Source organism: Furipterus horrens, unplaced genomic scaffold (genome assembly GCF_987537825.1).
Source record: "Furipterus horrens unplaced genomic scaffold, mFurHor1.1.pri manual_scaffold_16, whole genome shotgun sequence".
Classification (NCBI taxonomy): Eukaryota; Metazoa; Chordata; class Mammalia; order Chiroptera; family Furipteridae; genus Furipterus; species Furipterus horrens.
In genome coordinates this window covers 196302-214924 of record NW_028327186.1, presented here as the reverse complement: position 1 = coordinate 214924, position 18623 = coordinate 196302, and the positions used below count along the sequence as shown (strand labels likewise).

The window sequence follows — 18623 nt, the reverse complement described above, 5'->3', positions numbered from 1 at the left end:
GCACTTGGGCATTTGAAAAATTATCTTTTGGTTACAGCTTTTTAGTTGAATTTCCTGGTGGACACAGAAAGTTTTATGATTCCAATCCTTTGAAATCAATATACTGAGGCTTGTTTTATTACCTCACGTATGCTACATTTTGTGAATGCTACATCTATATTTAACAACTTTAATTCTTCTCAGTCATACCTTGAAAGTTCAGTGTAAAGGTTTTGAACATCTTTCATTAAATACAATGTGTTGTGCATTCTGTTTCATGGGGGTATTATTTAGATCAAATTAGTTAATTGCTTTTTAAATTTTTCTGTATCTTTACTTTTGTGTCTGCCTGTCCCATCATTACTAAGGAATGTTAAAAATCTCTAATTATGGGGGTGTATTTGTTTGTTACGTCTGATTGTACCAATTTTCCCCAGGTATTTCAAAGCTTATCTGGTGTACATACACTAATTATTGTTTCCTCAATAAATTGACCCACTTATTTTTATCACATGTTCCTTTTTGTCAATACTCCGACTTTCTAATATTAGTATGTGCATGGTAGGTTATTTTCCATCTTTTTCATTTCAGTTGCTTTGTGTCCTTTATATTAAAGCACGTCTCTTTTAAGCAGCATATATTTGGGTTTTGTTGTTATCCAATGTGACAATTTCTGTGCTTCGCTGGAGTGTTTAGTTCACTTAATGTCATTAGTAACGCGGGTGGGTTAAGCCAAATGGCTTGCTCTGTGTTACCGTCCTGTGTGCTTTTTGCTCGCTCTTTGCTGCCTTCTTTGGATTGAGTCTATTTAACACTCCATTTTCTTTCCTCTCTTGGATTTTTAGCTATTCCTCTTATTTTTTTGTATTCATTGTTCTAGGGATTACAGTATTTTAAAATTATCCCAATACACCTTGAATGTGTATTCTGTCACTTCCCTGTAATGTAAAACAAACAAACAAACAAACAAGGCCTTTGGAATGGAACTTGGACACCTGGCTCTGGGCAGAAACAAGCGGTCATTTGCTTATTGGAAACGTGTGGGCGGAGAACCAGAAAGTCACTCACAGCCCACGTCGTGTAGGCGTGGGAGGGAAAAAGTGTTCTCTGAATTGAGACAACTTACTAATCAGCATCTCTTTGCTCTAACTGTGTCAAACCCAGAGGACTTCCAGGGGTAGTCAGACCTCTCGTGCTTCTCATCATGCAGAGGCCAGATGAGCGTCCCCGCCCCCCCGGCCGGCAGCATCCTTCTCTCCATCAGAAGCCGGAATGGGGGCGGGATGAAGCGGAGCGAGAGGGAACTTTGGCACCGCGGTTCCCTGGAGCGTGACTGTGACGAGCTCCCTCCACGCAGCGTTTCCATGTGCTGTGCGGCCTCCCAGGCCTCTGAGAGGTTTCTGGGTCTAGTTCGCGTCAGGCTTTCTTCTCTCAGCCATTTCCACAAGCCTGGGCCAGCGTTGGCTCCGGCTCGGAGGGGGATGGGTCCGTACCTGCGTGATCACTCCGGGACCCGTCGGAGTGGCTCTCTCCCAGTTGGGCTCCAGCAGCGGGCACTCGCCGCCCCAGGTGCCCGCCCCCGGCGGGGCTCGGGCGGAGGAGCGCAGGTGTGCGCGCTCTCGGGGCTCCCCCCTCCCGGGACCCTCTGCAAGCAGCTCCTCCCACGCACCGCCCCGACTCCATGGAACCCCGGGATCTGGTGCGGGGCCCCGCGGGGCCGCGCAGAGTTGTGGTGGCCCAAGCCAGCGAGAGCCGAGGGCGGCCCCAACTGTGCCAGTGGCCCTTCCAGGCCGCGGCGAAGGGCGCGGCGGCGCCAGGAGGGAGGAGCGCGGGGAGGAAGGGGCCGAGCCGGGAGAGCCCCCGCCCCGGGAGGAAGGGGCGGAGGCCGGGTCCTTCCTGGCGCATTCCCGGCCCGCCCGAGTGACTCGCTCCGGCAGGAAACTCCCAGGACCCGCGCCGGACCCCGGAGCAGCGGACGCTGCCCCAGACCCAGGTGAGGACCGCTGCCGCCCCGCCCCGCGGCCCCGCGGGCTCTGGGACGCCCTCCGAGCCGGGACGGGGCCCCGCGGGCGCCCAGGGCTTGGCCTCCCGCGGCGCGGCCTCCCCCGGCCTCTAGGACCCGCCGGTGCCCGCCCTGGATCCCGCGGCCCGCACGCGGTGGAGCTCCAGCAGGGAGGGGGCCACCCGCGTGCCGCAGTTATTGTTGGAAAGTAAGGCGCACAAAGCTTGCACTGAGATCGTGGAGAAGCCGTTTTCGGGGGGAAGCGGGGGAGGGGGTTCCGGCCCAGCGAAGCTGTTGCGGGTTCCGGGGTGATCTGGGCTTTGTTGAGCGCGGTGGTCGGGGCGCGCGCCGCCGGCACAGCCCTGCGGGGTTCGGGTGTGAGCGGGGTGCGTGCGCCGGGGTTGCAGCGCGGAGTGGGAGAGAGAAGGCGGAGCGGCGACTGGGAAACGGGCTCTGGGCGCGAGCTGTACCCCGCGCGGCGCCGGGCCGTGGCCTCCTCTCCCGCGCTGGCCAAAGGGCGCGGACCGCGGAGGCTTCTTCCACCGCAATATTCGCGCGTCTCGGGCGATCGAGCCTAAGCAGGGTTGCCTTTCCAGTAGGACAGGGTGCCAGGGCCCCGGACGGGGTCTCCCCGCAGTTTCGCGAGCCCGGGGCCTGTCCTGCCCATTTTCTAACCCGACTCCTTAAACTGATCCGTGATTGGAGCCGCCGCGATTCCCGGGACTGGAGCTCAGATCGCGGTTCTTGGCAACTCGTCAGCAACGCTGCACAGTCCTGTCCAGGTGCCTCTGTGCCCGGCCTGGGGAGGGGCCCCGCGGCGGTCCCTGCGCCTGCGGGCGTTGGAGGCTTTCCTCTTCGTGCCAAGAGCGGAGAGGCAGGCACGGAGCGCGAGAGAAAGAAGGGCGTCTGGTCCCCGCGGACCCGGCAGGTCTGCGTTGGCCGGGAGTCAGTAGGAAGAGAGTGTCGTTCCTTCTACGCCGCCCTCTTGCCCCCGCGGCTTCAGCTCCGGGCCTGAGACGGACGGGGAATTGTGGTGGAAAACATTTCCTGAGTCCACGTGTCTGTGTGCTCATAGATCGCTCAGAGAAAATTCACTCCCCAAGCTTGTTCTGTGTGTGTGTGTGTGTGTTTATTTGAATTTATTTTAAATTTACATGTAGTAGAAGTCACTTTTTGGTACACAGTTCACTGAGTTTGGACAAACGCATAGTCTGCAGTTGGCTTCGCAATCAGGATACAGAACAGCTCCGTTACCCCTACAATCCTTCCTGCTGTCGCTTTGTAGGCACCCTTCCCCCATTTTTAACTCCTGGCAACCACGGAACTGGTCCCCGTTCCTACAGGTTTGCCCCCCCACCCCACCCCAATGTCCTACGTAGGCTGGAGTCTGTCTGTCTGGCGTAGTTCGTTTAGCGTCTTGCACTTAGGACTCATTCATATTCCCTTTTGCCCGGAGAGGTACAGACGTGAAGGTTTGAAAAGTGTATACGTCTAGGATACAACCGAAAATATTCAACTAATATTTTTAAGTCATGAGAACAGTTACAGAACTCCTGCTCATTTAAAAATGTAAACATTACAGCCCAGGCTGGTGTGGGTTCAGTGGGTCGAGCCTCGGCCTGGGAACCAAAAGGACCCAGGTTGGATTGCCAGTCAGGGCACATGCCTCAGTTGGAGGGGTGTGACTGATCCATGTTTCCCTCTCTCTCTCCTTCCCTTCCTCTCTCTCGAAAAATAAATAAAATCTTAAAAAAACAACCAAACCATTTAAACAACACAGAACTACTTACACCAAAAGCAAAATTCCCACAGTACTTTAATGCTCATACTTCGGTTATGGTTTTTCTAGGCAAACACATAGTTCTGTTTCTGTGTGTGTATTATTTTGGTAACATGATGAGATTATATTTTCATTTGATCATCTTGGCTCACTTAAATATCTTGGAGGTCTTTTTAAAAAAATTTTTTTAATCCTCACCTGAGGAAATTTTTTCCTTGCTTTTGGAGAGAGAAAGGGAAAGAGAAACATTTATACCAGAAAGAGAAGCATTGATCGGTTGCCTCCCATATGTGCCCTGACCAGGAATTGAACCTGGAACTTTTTGGATACAGGGTGAAGCTCCAACTAACTGAGCCACCTGGCCAGGGTAAGATCTTGGAGGTCTTTATATGTTGGTATATACAGTATATATACTCAGACTTCCCTTATTCTTTTAAATTCTTTTTGATGGCTGTAAGTATTCCTTAGTATATATGTGCCATAATTTATTTAATTAGTTAACATTGTTATTCCACGTGTCACCACCACCATCAGTGCTTGTGTGTAGGGATTCTTTGTACACACACTCAGGGTTATCATTCTGGAAGTGAATTTGGGTGTAAGTAATAGCTGATATTTCATGAGTACTTCTTTTACTCCAGCATTGTTTTAAGCCAGGGTTACTCTTCCGGTGAAGGCCCAGATAGTGAATATGGATGGCTTTGTGCGCCGTGTGGTTTCTGTCACAACTACCTATTGTCGCATCAAACAGCATAGACAGTATGTAATGAATATGAGGCCTTGTTCTAAGAAAACTTTATCTACAGCCCAGGCCAGGTAGCTCAGTTGGTGAGAGCATTGTTCCCAATGCGCCAGGGTGGCTGGTTCCATCCCTGGTTGAGGCACATGTAAGAATCAACCAATGAATGCCTCAGTGAGTGGAACAACAGATCGATGTGTTTTTTTCCTCTCTCTCTCAAATCAACAAATTAAAAAAAATAATTAAAACAAAATTTTATTGCCTGACTAGTGTGGCCCAGTTGGTTGGGTGTCGTCCCACAAAGGGAAAGGTTGCTGGTTCGATTCCCAGTGAGGGCATGTGCCTGGGTTGTGGAGCCAGTCTTTCATCACGGTGTGAGAGAGGCAACCAGTCGATGTTTCTCTCCCTCCCTTTCCCTTTCTTGAAGAATAAATAAATAAAATCTTAAAAAAAAAACCTTTATTTACAGAAACAGGCCGGAGGCTGCAGTTTGCTAACTCCTGTTTTAAGTACTTTATTTTTTTTTTAATTATTAAATCATCTACTTTTAATGAACATCCTCTTTTAAGAAACTACTGAACTGTTTCCCGAGGTGGATGTATGATTTTTCTTCTCATTTAAAAAATGTAATTGTTGTTCAGTTACAGTTGTCCCAGTTTTTCCCCATTACTCTCCCCTGCCCTGCCCAGCTGAGCTGTCCGTGGGTTGTGTATCCTGGTGCCTTGACTAGACCCTTCCCCTTCTTCCCCCTGTTGTCCCCCTCCCTCTCCCCTCTGGTCACTGTCAGTCTGTGCCTTGTTTCTGTGCTTCTGGTTCTGTTTTGCTCATTTGTTTGTTTTGTTCATTAGGTTCCACTTATAGGATGAGATCATATGGTATTTGTCTTTTGCCCCCTGGCTTATTTCACTCAGCATCATACTCTCCATTTCCACCCATGCTGTCGCGAAGGGTAGGAGTTCCTTCTTGCCTTCTGTTCTAAATACTTTACACACAATTATTCTCACAGCCTGCAAAGGCAGGTGCAATTATTAATCCCACTCTGTGGGTGAGGAGATTGGCAGAGAGAGATGAAGCATGTGTCCAAGTGTACATGCCCGGGACGTGGCATAGTCGGACGCAGAATCCAACCATCCGACTCGTACACTCCAGGTTAAAAATGAGAAAGAAGCTGTTGGACTCAGACGGTCAGACCCTGGGGCCTGACCCTCATGTACTTACTGAGTCACCTGCCTGTGATTCTTCCAAGGCACCGTGTTGCTCAGGTGCCACAGCAGGAGCGCCTGGCTGCTGGCTCCCCAGGTGGACCAGTGTCCCCTCTGTCCCTGTCACTGTGTGACTGTCTGTGTTGTGGCTTTTGGTCCTTTTTCACTGTCACCAGCTTCTAGAGAGGTCAGCTCAGGCAGTGCCTGGGGCCACCTAGCTAGCCAGTGGGAGGAAAGACAGAGACTTCAGCAGGTGACTGTTCTATATCTGCTCCTGACGTGACCTGAGCCCGGGGGTCACGTGGCTTGGCTTGCCTTGCCTTGGCCCGTTTCCCTTCTTCCATAGTGTGGAAAATGTACCTGTTAGGTTGTTACGAAGGTGAAACGAGGTAATATAGGAGAAGTACTGTATAAGGGACAGTTACTGTTAGTGATGTTTTCCTTTTTTTTTGTTAATAAGATTCTATTTACTTATTTTTAGAGAGAGGGGAACAGAGGGAGAAAGAAAGGCAGAGAAATATCGGTGTGCAAGAGATACATGAATTGATTGCCTCTTGTGCGCCCCCAACCGGGGACCTGGCCCACAACCCAGGCAGGTGCCCTGACTGGGAATCAAACCGGCGACGTTTTGATTCACAGGCTGGTGCTCAATCCACTGAGCCACACCAGCCAGGGCAGTGCTATGTCTTCTAAAGACTCTTACAGTGTGAAATTTTAAGTCCCCAACTTGTCCCATCTACTCTCATTTTTTTTTTGGCTACCCAAAAGTAGCCAGCCCTTATCAGCCACAGGTTTAATGGCTTAATTACATCTATGTGATCTAAAAACTTTAGCCAGTGCGATAAGGTCTGAAAAAGAAATATAAAAGGAAGGAGAAATAATGTCACTGTTTGCAGATGACATGGATTATCTATATAAAAATCCAAGGAATCTGAAAAAATTACTCAAACTAGTAAGTAAGGTTAGCAAGGTTACAAAAGATGATTAATGCATGTAGGTCAATTATTATTTTTCCTTAAGATTTTATTTATTTATTTAGAGGGGAAGGGGGAAAGAGAGAGAGAAAGGGAGAGAAAGATCAATGGTTGCCTCACACACTCCCAACTGGGGACCTGGCCTGCAACCTATGTGCGTGTTCTGACTGACTGGGAATCGAACCAGCAACCCTTTGGTTCACAGGCCCGTGCTCAATCCACTGAGCCACACCAGCCAGGCCTATCTTATTTCTCTATATTAGCAATATACAATTAGAAAGTAGTATTGTAAAAAAATACTATTTTCAGTAGCTTCAAAAACTCAAATACTTAGGTATAAACCTAGTAAAACACGTACAGGGTCTGCGTGCTGCAGACGACAGAATACTGAGGACGAAGTGGAGCTCCTGAGGGCGAATGCAGATGCCCGGCTGAGATCATGGCTTGCGACACTCAACACAGTAAAAGAGTCTTGTCAGTTTTCTCCAAGTGGAGCTCTACATTTAACACAATTCCAGTCACACACCGTCGTCGTCGGCAGCCGTCCGTCTCGAGAGACGATGGTGTAGCTTCTTAAGAGTCTATCTGCACCGCCGAGAATGGCTGTGCAGTCCGACTCGGGAGTGACACGGTATCTGTCTCCTCCCGTGTTGAATCGACATCTTGCGATGACGCTGGAGTGTCCTCTCCAGTGAAGCTGAAGCTACAGAGCCTGGGCAGGGTGATATGGAGGGTCTGCTGTTGCCCATGCAGCAGACCCCCCCTCTCTTCACAGCTGAAGGGTCCAAGGGAAAGACGGAGTCAATACAGCTTGGCTTCAGGTGCGCCGCAGGAGTTGCCGGTGTTGACTACAACGTCAAACCGCCTTAGGGACTCCGGCTCCGGATTTTCTGTCGGGGTTTACTCCCTTAGCCTTTCCCCTGAAGAGGTATGCCGCAAGGCAGCGGAGGTTTTTTGGAGTCAGAGTTTTCCTTCTCTGATGTACCCTGACTGGAAGATCGAACCAGCGACACTTAGCTCGCAGGCCGACGCTCAATCCACTGAGCCAAACCAGCCAGGGCATCAGTCACACACCTGAGCAAAAAAAATAACTGTTTTACACAACTTAATTGAGGGATAATGTGCGTACTATGAAATTCACCGACTTCAAGTGTACAGTGGTTTTCCGTGGATGTGCAGAGCTGAGAAGCCATAAGTAAGCGTAACACCGTTTTAGAACATACTCATTACCCCGGTAAGTTCCCCCATGGCCTGTCAGAGCTCATCCCTGCTCTTAACCCCTGGTACAACTCAGTACTAATTTACTTAATGTCTCTCTTTTTTAAAAAATTAAAAATACTTTATTTATTTGATTTTAGAGAGAGATGAAGGGAGAGAGAGAGGGAGCGAAACATCAATGTGTGGTTACTTCTGTGCACCTCCATCTGGGGACCTGGCCTACAGCCCAGGCCTGTGCCCTGACTGGGAATCGAACCGGTGACGCTTTGGTTCACAGGCTGGTGCTCAATCCACTGAGCCACACCAGCCAGGGCTCATGTTTCTTTTATCAATTTTTGTCTTCCAGTCTGTTTTGTCTAATATTTATCTTACTATTAGTATAGGCACCTCTGCCCACTTTTGGTTTCTCTTTACATGGTATATCTTTTTCTATCTTTTTGTACCTTTGAAATTAAAATATGTCTCATAGACAGCATGTAATTGGTTTACTTTTAAAATATTCATCCCATCGCTGTGTGCCTTTGGATTGTTGAGTCCATTTACATTTAATGTAAACATATGTGGTAGGCTTCGTATCTGCCATTTTGTTACTTGTTCTCCTTATATCTCTTTTTTTAATCCTCACCTGAGGACATGCTTATTAATTTTAGAGAGGGAGGCAGGGAAGAAGAGAGAGAGATGAATGAAACATTGATGTGAGTGAGAAACACCGATCGGCTGCTTTTTGTACGTGCCCGACTGGGGATTGAACCCGCAACCTAGACATGTGCCCTGACTGGGAATTGAACCCTCAGCCTTTTGGTTTACTGCAAGATGCTCCAACCAAGCCACACCACCCAGGGCTGGTCTCCTTATCACCTATATCTGGCGACCCTGTAGCTGCCAGTGGGTGACTTGAATACAGCAGCTGTGTGTGCAGGAGCCCGTGGAGAACCTAGAGCTGTGAGCAGGGCTTACCCACCGCAGCTCCCGCCCGGTCCCTGGTTATCTCATAGGAAGGTTTAGAGCGTTTCAGGGACAAGATTTGTGTTTGCATTTCTTAAGGGCCTCTCAGAACACGGTCTCAAGAAAGTAGGGAAACCTTAGTGTTTGTGCCTGGTGTGTGTGCTGTTTGATAGAAGCTCTTCAAGCTTAAATGGTTGTATCCTCTCAACTATAACACACTAGCCTCACAGCTGTGCGTGGCTGTGGGGCTGGAAAGGATGGGCATCTGCCCTGGCTGGTGTGGCTCAGTGGATTGAGCACCGGCCTGCAAACCAAACGGTTGCCAGTTCGGTTCCCAGTCAGGGCACATGCCTGGGTTGAGGGCCAGGTCCCTGGTTGGGGGCGTGCAAGAGGCAACCACACACTGATGTTTCTCTCCCTCTCTTTTCCCTCCTCTTCTCTCTAAAAATAAATAAATAAAATCTTTAAAAAAGAAAAAAGAAAAGAAAGGATGGACCCTTGAAGGTGGCTTCCCGATTTTTTTATTGTGAATAAAACAGATGAACTAGGTGACCTTGAAATCAGCATCTTTGTGATTTATAATTACCACTCAGATACTCCACTAGCCAAGCTTGTTAGACCCTGTTCTTTGCCTTCCCCTGGGTGGATTTTGCTCCTCAGGGGAGAAAAACCAGCACTTAGAGTGAGTTCCATCTCAGAATGTGATTCCGCAGCCACTGCCCGGAGCTAGCGCGGCCCTTCCTTGTGCGCAGTTTTCCTGGCTGAGACAGTGTGGTGGGTGTTGATTCATCCTTGGAGGGCCTCAGAGGGAGGTACACTGCTCTGAAGAACCCCATAGCCCTGAGTCAGAAGTGGTGGTGAGGATTCAGATTATTATTTAATCCTTGTGTAAAGCTTGACCTACTCAAGTTTTTAAAGAATTTTCTTCACCTCCCCACCTCCCCCCAAAAAAAGTCTCCACAAAACCAGTGAGCATTAAAACAACCTGGACAGCTCTGGCTGCGGTGGCTCAGTTGGTTGAAGCATCATCCAGTAACCAAAAGATTACAGGTTGGATTCACCGCCGGGACACTCAGTTGCAGGTTCGATCCCCAGCACTGGCCTGGACTCTTGATGCCTTGGAATCAGCTGACCCCAGAAATCGGGGAATGTAGACACAGCTCAGAGATACTATGTTTCACTCCAGTCCATCGCAATACTGAGAATAAAGGGAGTCATATGAATTTTGGGGTTTCTCTGTGCATATGAAGTTATGTTTACACTGCACTGTAGTCTGTTAAGTATGTACATCATTATAGCTAAAAAAAATGTACAAACCTTAATTGAAAGATATACTTTTGCTAAAAAATGCTAACCGTCAGCCAGTTGTAATCTTTTTGCTGGTGGAAGGTCTTGCCTTGATGGTGACGGTTACTGACTTGGTCAGGGTAGCTGTGGCAGTTTCCTGAAACAAGACAACCATAAGGTTTGGCACATTGGTTGACTCTTCCTTTTATACATGGTTTTATTTATTTATTTAAAACTTTTTTATTGATTGATTTGCAAGGCAGAGAGAGAACATCAATTTGTTGTTCCACTTATTTATGCATTCATTGGTTGATCTTTGTATGTGTCCTGACTGGGGATCGAACCCGCAACCTTGGTGCATGGGGATGGGACGAAGCTCTAACCAATGAGCAACCCAGCCAGAGCCCACAAGTAACTTCTGTGTAGCATGTGATGCTGTTTGGTAGCATTTTACCCACGGTAGAACTTCTGTCAAAATGGGAGGCAGTCCTCTCAAACCCCGCCATTGCTTTTTCAGCTAAGTGTATCTTTTGCTGTCATTTCAGTAATTTTCACAGCCTATTCATCAGGAGTAGATTCCAGCTCGACCAGTCAGTTTCTTTGTTCATCCATAAGAAGCAGCTCCTCGCTCGTTAAAGTTATTATCATGAGGTTGCAGCAACTCAGGTCACATCTTCAGGTTCCACTTGTAGTTCTGGTTCTCTCGCTGTTTCCGCCACATCTCCGGGCACTTCCCTTACGGAAGTCTGGAGCGCCTCAAACTCATCCGTGAGGGCTGGAATCAACTTCTTCCAGACTCCTGCTGATGTTGATATTTTGGCCTCTTCCCAGGAATTAGGCATGTTTTTATTTATTTTAAGAAAGATTTTATTTATTTATTTTTAGAGAGAGGAAGGAAGGGAGGGAGAATGAGACAGAAACATTGATGTGAGAGAGGAATATGATTGGCTGCCTCTCGTATGTGCCCCGACCGGGGATCGAACCTGCAACCTTTCGCCTGTGGGACAACCCCCAGCCCACTCAGCCACAGCGGCCAGGGCATGTGTGTGTTTTTAACAGCATCTAGAAAGGTGACTCCTTTCTAGAAGATTTTCAATTTACTTTGCCCAGATCCATCAGAGGAATCACTGTCTGTGGCAGCTCTAGCCTTATGAAACATATTTCTTAAATAATAAAACTTGAAAGTCAGAACTACTCCTTGATCCCAGGGCTACAGAGTAGAGGCTGTGTTAGCAGCATGAAAACATGATTAATATTGTGTTGGTACATCTCCATCAGAATTCTTGGGGGACAAGGTACATTACCAATGAGAAGTAATATTTTGAAAAGAATATTTTTCTTCTGGCCGGAGTGGCTCCGTGGATTGAGCACCGGCCTGCAAACCAAAGGGTCGCTGGTTCCAATTCCCAGTCAGGGCACACGCCTGGGTTGCGGGCCAGGTCCCCTGAGAGGCAACCACTCATTGATGTTTCTCTCCCTCTCTTCCTCCCTCCCTTCCCCTCTCTCTAAAAATAAATAAAATCTTTAAAAAGAAATCACTGATCACAGGTCATCATAACAAATATAATAATTTAAAAGTTTGAGCCCTGGCCAAGTTGCTAAGTTCGTTACAGCATTGTCCTGATATGACAAGGTTGTGGGTTTGATCCCTGGTCAGGGCACATACAAGAATCAACCAATGAATGCCTCAGTATGTGGAACAACAGAGTGATATTTGTCTCTCCCTTCCTCTCTCTTAAAAAAAAAAAAATAAGTTTAAAAGAATTTTAAAAAGAAGTTTGAAATATTCTGAGAACTACCAAAATGCGAGAGGGATGTGAAGTGAACATATGCTGTAGGAAAAAGTATTGCTAAATGCAGGGTTGCCACAAACTTTTAACTTGTAAACAATGCCATGTCTGGGAAGGGCAATACAGCAAAGTGCAGTACAGTGAGGCGCACCTGTAACCGAGTGGGTTAGGTCAGGCAGACCGAGTGCAGGTGCACAGTAATCCACACTGGAGAGTCAGCCTGTTCGTACTCTGGAGACCACGCTGATAAGGTTTTATACACACAGATGGTGTGTTTTCCTTTGCTTAGATGATGGTTGGGTGTGTGTGTATTAGTTGGGATTCTCTAGAGAAACAGATCCAATAGGATGTATGTGTATACATATATATGTGTATATGTGTGTGTACATATATGTGTGTGTGTATGTATACGTGTGTGTGTGTATATATGTATATGGAGAGAGAGAAAGAGAGGGAGATATTTATTTTAAGGAACTGGCTTATGTGATTTTGGAGGTCTGGCAAGCCTGAATTCAGAGTAGGCTGGCTGGAAACCCAAGGAAGATTTTTATTTTTTAATTAAAAAAAAAGTTTATTGATTTTAGAAAGAGAGAGATTGAGAGAAACATTGATTGGTACACCCTCCCTAGGGATTGACCCCACAACCTAGGTATGTGCCCTGACCAGTCATCGAACCTGCAACCTTTTGGTGTATGGGATGGGGCTCCAATCAACTGAGCCACTTGGCCAGGGTCCAGAGAAGGTTCAAAGATGGAGCACGAGCACAAAGGGAGTCTGGAGGCAGAGTTCCTTCCTCTTTGGAGGCCCTCAGTCTGTTTTCTCTTCAGGCCTTCAACTGATTAAACGAGGCCCACCCACATTATGAAGGGTGATCTGTTTTTCTTCAAGTCTGCTGATTTAAATGTTAACCACATCCAAAAAATAGATTCACAGCAACAGCTAGGCTGGTCTTTGACCAAAAACTGTGTTATGCCATAGCATAGCCAAGTTGACACATAAAATTAACCATCACGGTGGGTAATTTTTATTTTGTACTTAAAAAAAAATCCTCACCTGAACGTATGTTCACTAACTTTTAAAGAGAGAGGAAGGGCGGGAGAGAGAGAGAGAGAAATTGATGGTTGCATCCCCTATGAGCCCTAACTGGGGATCGAATCCGCAGCCTTCTGGCACAAGGGACAATGCTCAATTAACTGAGCCACTGGGCCAAGCTTTATTTTGTTTTTGTTTTATTTTATTTTTATTTATTTTTAGAGAGAAGGAAAAGGAGGGAGGCAGAGAGGGAGAGAAACATCGATGTGCAAGAGAAACATGCCCCCAACTGGGGGCCTGGCCTGTAACCCAGGCATATGCCCTGACTGGGAATCGAACCAGTGACCTTTTGGTTCACATGACCCTCAATGCATTGAGCCACAACAGCCAGGCAATATTTAGTTTTTAATAATTTGCATTTTAGATAACTGCCTCCTGCAGTAAAGAGTGGCTGACTATGTCCTGCTAGGTAAGCCCTGCCCTCTGGAGCCACCAGCTAAACCTGGGGAGGCTCCACACTGCCCATCCTCCTGCTGCCAGGCATAGGGAACCCACACTTGCACATGAGTCGCTGTCAGACCTGCATGTGCGAGGCTGTAACCCTCTCAGCATCCACAGATGACTGGCCACACACATACCAGAGGGGACTTGGGGGTGGGGGGTCCATGTGGGGATGTCTCTGGCAGGATGGCGGAGGTCTGGGGCGGCCACCCTGGGAGGCATGACTTCCTGCCCTGTGCGACCCTGTGCCGCGTTTACAGTGTATCACTTGTAATCCAGTCACAGGTTTCGGTCTTACTGCAGAGGGGCTGATTCTGGGAGGGCTCTTAAGAAGCTTCCGGAGCCCTCAGGCCCCTGGGTGTGTTACTCAGGCACAGACCAGATGCAGGCGGCGTGGGCTCTGGGCTTCGTGGGCCTCTGGAGGTGTGTCGTGAAGACACAGTTGCACGCACGCCCTTTCAGCAGGCTTGGTGTGAGAGGCCCAGGCGCCCTGTGAATCCTTCCTTTGTACACTGGTCGGCGGTCTTCCTGCAACGGGAGCCGCGATGGGGCCCTTTAGGTGCGCTCAGAACCCGGCGCTGCAGGCGCTTGGCGCTTTCAAGCAGTGATCAGGGGCTAACCGGCTCCCCGGGAGGTCCTTTTATCATCACTCATCAGCCACAGGAGGGGACATGCACACCCAAAGGCCAAGTCACCTCACCCAGGCCGCTCAGCTGGCTTGGCTCAGCTGCAGGCCATCATCACGCTCCTGCAGGCTCCCCAAGCTGTGGAGATGGAGGGCTCCCAGCGCGCGCATCGCAGCCCACGCCGTTCTCAGCCGTGTGCTGTTCGCCTGGCAGCTCCCACGAAGGGGCGGTGGGGGAACGCTGTCCCCTAGCCCCACGTCCCCACCCACATGCCCAGGTTAATGCTTCCAAGTAGCTCAGGTTGCTTGGAAGTTTAAATAAATTCTACCTACTTTTCATCATCTCTCCTTTCTTCTGTATTTATTTATTTGTTTGTTTATTTAATTTTTAATTTTGTGGGTACGACATTTCACGACCCAGTCATTTTCAGCTGGTCACGCCGTCCCTCACACTGCTCTGAGCAGGAGCCCATGAATGCAGACGGTGTCTGTGAGCACGTGGGGTAATCGTAAAGCGTGGGCAGCCGATGACAGACGATAGAGCTTGGAAAGGACGCAGCGCAGATGGAGGAGGCAGAGTGCGTTTGCCTGTGCGATGTGGTGGCTCTGTGACAACTCTCCGCCCCCCAACCCCCACATCTTGGAGGAGCTGGCAGTCACTGGCAGTCACTGGCGTGGGGCCTAAGGGGGCTGCCAGCGTTCCTGCTTCCTCCATCCCAGCGCCAAACCTTCCCACAGGGTTTGTGTATTGGTCTTCTAGTGCTTGTGTGGCAAAGTACCGTGAACTGGGTGACTTGGCAGAAGTTTGCATTCTCTCAGTTCCGGAGGCTGGAAGTCCAAGATCAAGGTGGTGACAGGGGTGGCTTCTCTCGAGACCCTTCTCCTTGGCTTGAGGCAGCTGCCTTCCTCACATGGTGTCTCTCTGTGCCTGTCTGGCTCCTAACTCCTCTTCTTTTAGGGACACGAGCTGTATTGCATTATGGCCACCCAGGGGCCTCATTTTTACTCTCATCACCTCTGTAAAAACTGTCTCCTTCAATCACCATCTGAGGTCCTTGGGGTCAGGGCTTCAACCATTGGATTTGGGGTGGGGGCACCATTCAGCCCCCAGCAGTTCATTTCCGTCAAACTCTGTGTCATCATTAGCATCCCTCGGTCCCCTGCGCTGGCCCTTGGGGCTGTGGGCTCCGGCTGCTCCTTGAGGACACCACCTTGGGCCAGATGTGCAGCTCTCCTCCTGACATCATTCCTCATTTTTTTTTAGGGAAAAATACTGTTGGCCTCATGTTTTCTTCCGTCACATCAAAGGATTTGATGGTGCCCTCCACTGTCCGGAGAGTTTCTCAAAGCGTGGGCCGGAGACTCCTACTTCAGAATAGCATGTGTGTGTGTTGGGTGGGTGCCCAGAGTGCCCAGCTCCCCAGAGTCAGCTGAGGTCTGAGAGTCGGCATCTGTGCTCAGCCTCCCGGGTGGCTTTCTGCAGTCAACTGTTTGGTCGCAGACAGCTGGGCCCCCAGCTCCCTGGGGACCCTGAGGGTGCTGGTGGGAGGAGCCCACTCAGGATTTTATGTTTCTCTGAATAGAGAACTCCCTTCATCATCTTTGTAGCAGCCTGAAAAATCACCTGTTTGCCAAACAACTCTTACCTCTTGAGTAATTTTTAATTACCACAGGAAAACAGATGTAGATGATTAAAACTAGGTAGGGAGCCCTGGCTGGGTAGCTCAGTTGATTAGAGCGTTGTCCTGATATGCCAAGGTTGTAGGTTCGATCCCCAGTCAGCGCACATAAAGAATCAACCGATGATGCATCAATAAGTGGAGCAACAAATCGATGTTTCTCTCTCTCTCTCAACTCAATAAATAAAACAAAAACAAAAAACCTAGGCAAGGAGAAACTTAAGAGTTTTAAGTAGGTGGGAGAGGCTGCCAGGCCATCTGCCTGGTCTCGGCGCCTTGTGTCTGTAGGCAGGGTTAGTGGCTGAGACCTCCACCCACAGGGACAAGGGAGTGACTGTACAGTCAAGCTCAGCCAGAATCTCATATACAGGGTGAGGCAATTGTAGGTTTATAGTCATGAGTGTACAAAACAGCTTATTTTTCTATTTATTAATCATTGTATTATTTTCCATATGAACAACTGTAAACCTACTTTTGCCCCACACAGTATGTATATATGCATGTGTGTGTATATATGCATATTTATGAATATAATAAAAAACTGTTTATTGCGGGCAACTCCAAAATGTACAGAGGCGCAAAAAATAGTGTTAGTCGAACCCTCCGCATTGACCTCGTCTGTATGAAGCAAGCCCCCGACGTAGCCTTTTATCTCATTCATAAATGCTGCAGTGCAGATCCAACCACACACACACGGTGTCTGATTGCTGTTTTCTGGGCCAGAGTGGAAATGATTTTACACTTTTAAGATCTGTTACTATTTTCTGTAAACCAGTTTCTTTTAGATTATAAATATCTGGGAAGTGTTAAATTCTTAAGTAATCGAAGCTAAAGATTCAGAGTAGGTATTTTTCAAACCAACCTCAGCACTTTACAGTGGTCTGAAGCATTGTGACTGTAGCACTAAGGCGTCCCTGCTGGTGGTGGCTTGTCGGCCTGGGGGAGCCTCTGGAAAAGCCCTGCCTGAGAATGTGTGGCTTGGTGCCCTGGGGGCGTGGCTTGGAGCCCCGGAGGCAAGGCTTGATGCCCCTGGGGGCGTCGCCTGCAGCCTGGGGCGCGGCCTGGAACGAAGGAGGAGCTCTCAGGAAGTTCTGTGCACAAGGCACCCAGCACCCAGCACCCAGGGCGGGACAGAGGCCAGGACCCTCGCAGGGTCCGGGAAGGGCTCAGCTCTCTAAGGGATCTGTGGGAAGCAACACCTTCCTCCAGTTAAACACAGGGGTTTCCAGGGCAGGCGCTCTGGTTGGAACGATGTGTTTCACTCTGAAGTGGATGCAGGTGTGTAACCTGCAGGCAGGAGCCTCTGACACACATCTCCATTCAGGGACTTGTGACAGGTCTGGCATGGACATTTTCAGTTCCTCTTTTTCAGGGGGATAGCCCATGTTTACTATTTTTAAATAATTTCAAACCTACAAAACATGGAGATATAAAAATAGTACTAAGAACATAAACTTCATTCCATCACTTTCAGGCCCTTTAGGGAGTCACTTAAATACCTTGGTGTACGTTTCATAAGAATAGGGTGTTCCTGTCCTGGCTGGTGTGGCTCAGTGGGTTGAGCGCCAGCCTTTGAACCAAAAGGTTGCCAGATTGGTTCCCAGTCAGGGCACAGGCCTGGGTTGCCGGCCAGGTCCCCAGTTGGGGGCATGCATGAGAGGCAATCACACATTGATGTTTCTCTTTCTCTCTTTCCCGCTCCCCTCCCCTCTCTTTAAAAATAAATAAATAAAATCTTAAAAAGAAAAAAAAAAAGAATAGGGTGTTCTGCCTATCCAGCTTCTGGCCCTTAATAGAGGATTTTGCTGACCCTGTCCTTGAGAATTCATTGGACATGTCTAATTATGTGAGAAGTGTCCTCAGAGTTCACAGTAAGAGGCCCTGTAAACAGCCTCAGGAGATGGGGCACAAAACCTGTGGCCTCTTTGATCAGTGGACTAGTATACACCTGTCAGAACAGCACTTGGAGGGACACATGACAGTGTGCACACGTTTTTTTTAATTGATTTTTTTTTTTTAGAGAGAGAGGAAAGACGGGAAGAGAGGAAAAAATATTGATCTATTATTCCACTTATTAATGCATTCGTTGGTTACTTCTTGTATGTGCCCTGGCTGGGGATTGAACCTGCAACCTTGGAGTATCTGGATGATGCTCTACCAACTGAGCTACCTGGCCAAGGTCCAGTGTGCTTACATATTAATGATATAATAACAGTGAAAAAAATAAGTAGAGCATGATATCCCTTTAATAAAGACTAAATTTAAGTGCCTTTAAAGAAAAGGTCTAGATAAGATGCAACTGGTAGGAAAGAAAGTAGGAGGTCACTGCCCTGGTGGAGTTTGCTGTGGGTCTCAGGCAGGACCCCAGCCTTTGTCGTGGTTGGCGGCCTCTCTTTATGGCATTATGAAACAACCAAGTCGAGAGCGAGTCAGGTTTAAGAACTAAACCTGAGGTCCAATAAAAAAATTCCTTCCGTCAGGCTCCTGAAGTCTTTATGCCTTTCAATATTATAAGCTAATCCTTTGAGATTACCTGTTGCCTCAGAACTATTTTTTCTGATGTTCAAGTTCTGATGTGAGCAGGTGAGCGGTTTGCTGAGGACGACGGTGGAGCAGAGCGTAGTCCTGGGCTGCCTGCAGGGCACTTCCTACTTTTGGTACACCTCCAAGGGAAAGAGGAAATTCCAAAGAAAGGAGACTGGAAAGGTTGATGCGGTAAAAATTTTAAACTGAAATTTCTCAGAAAAAAGTAAGCGACACAGGCAAATAACCGGACAGGGGGAAATGCTTGCAGCGACGTCCATTAGGTGTTAATGTGTTTAATTAATATCAGTAGTGTAGTGAGGGGCTGTGTGAATGCCACGGGGTCT

The 18623-nt window shown here is 48.3% G+C and overlaps 1 protein-coding gene across 2 annotated transcripts in view; it reads left to right on the top strand.

The window, feature by feature from the left end:
- Nucleotides 1–1868: 1868 nt before the first annotated feature.
- CYFIP1 (cytoplasmic FMR1 interacting protein 1) overlaps nucleotides 1869–18623 on the top strand; it is a 95542-nt gene continuing 78787 nt past the window's right edge. For both annotated transcript variants that reach the window (XM_090263742.1, XM_090263743.1), the window contains exon 1: nucleotides 1869–1972. The gene's annotated coding sequence lies outside the window, so the exon portion shown is untranslated. The remainder of the gene's footprint in view (nucleotides 1973–18623) is intronic.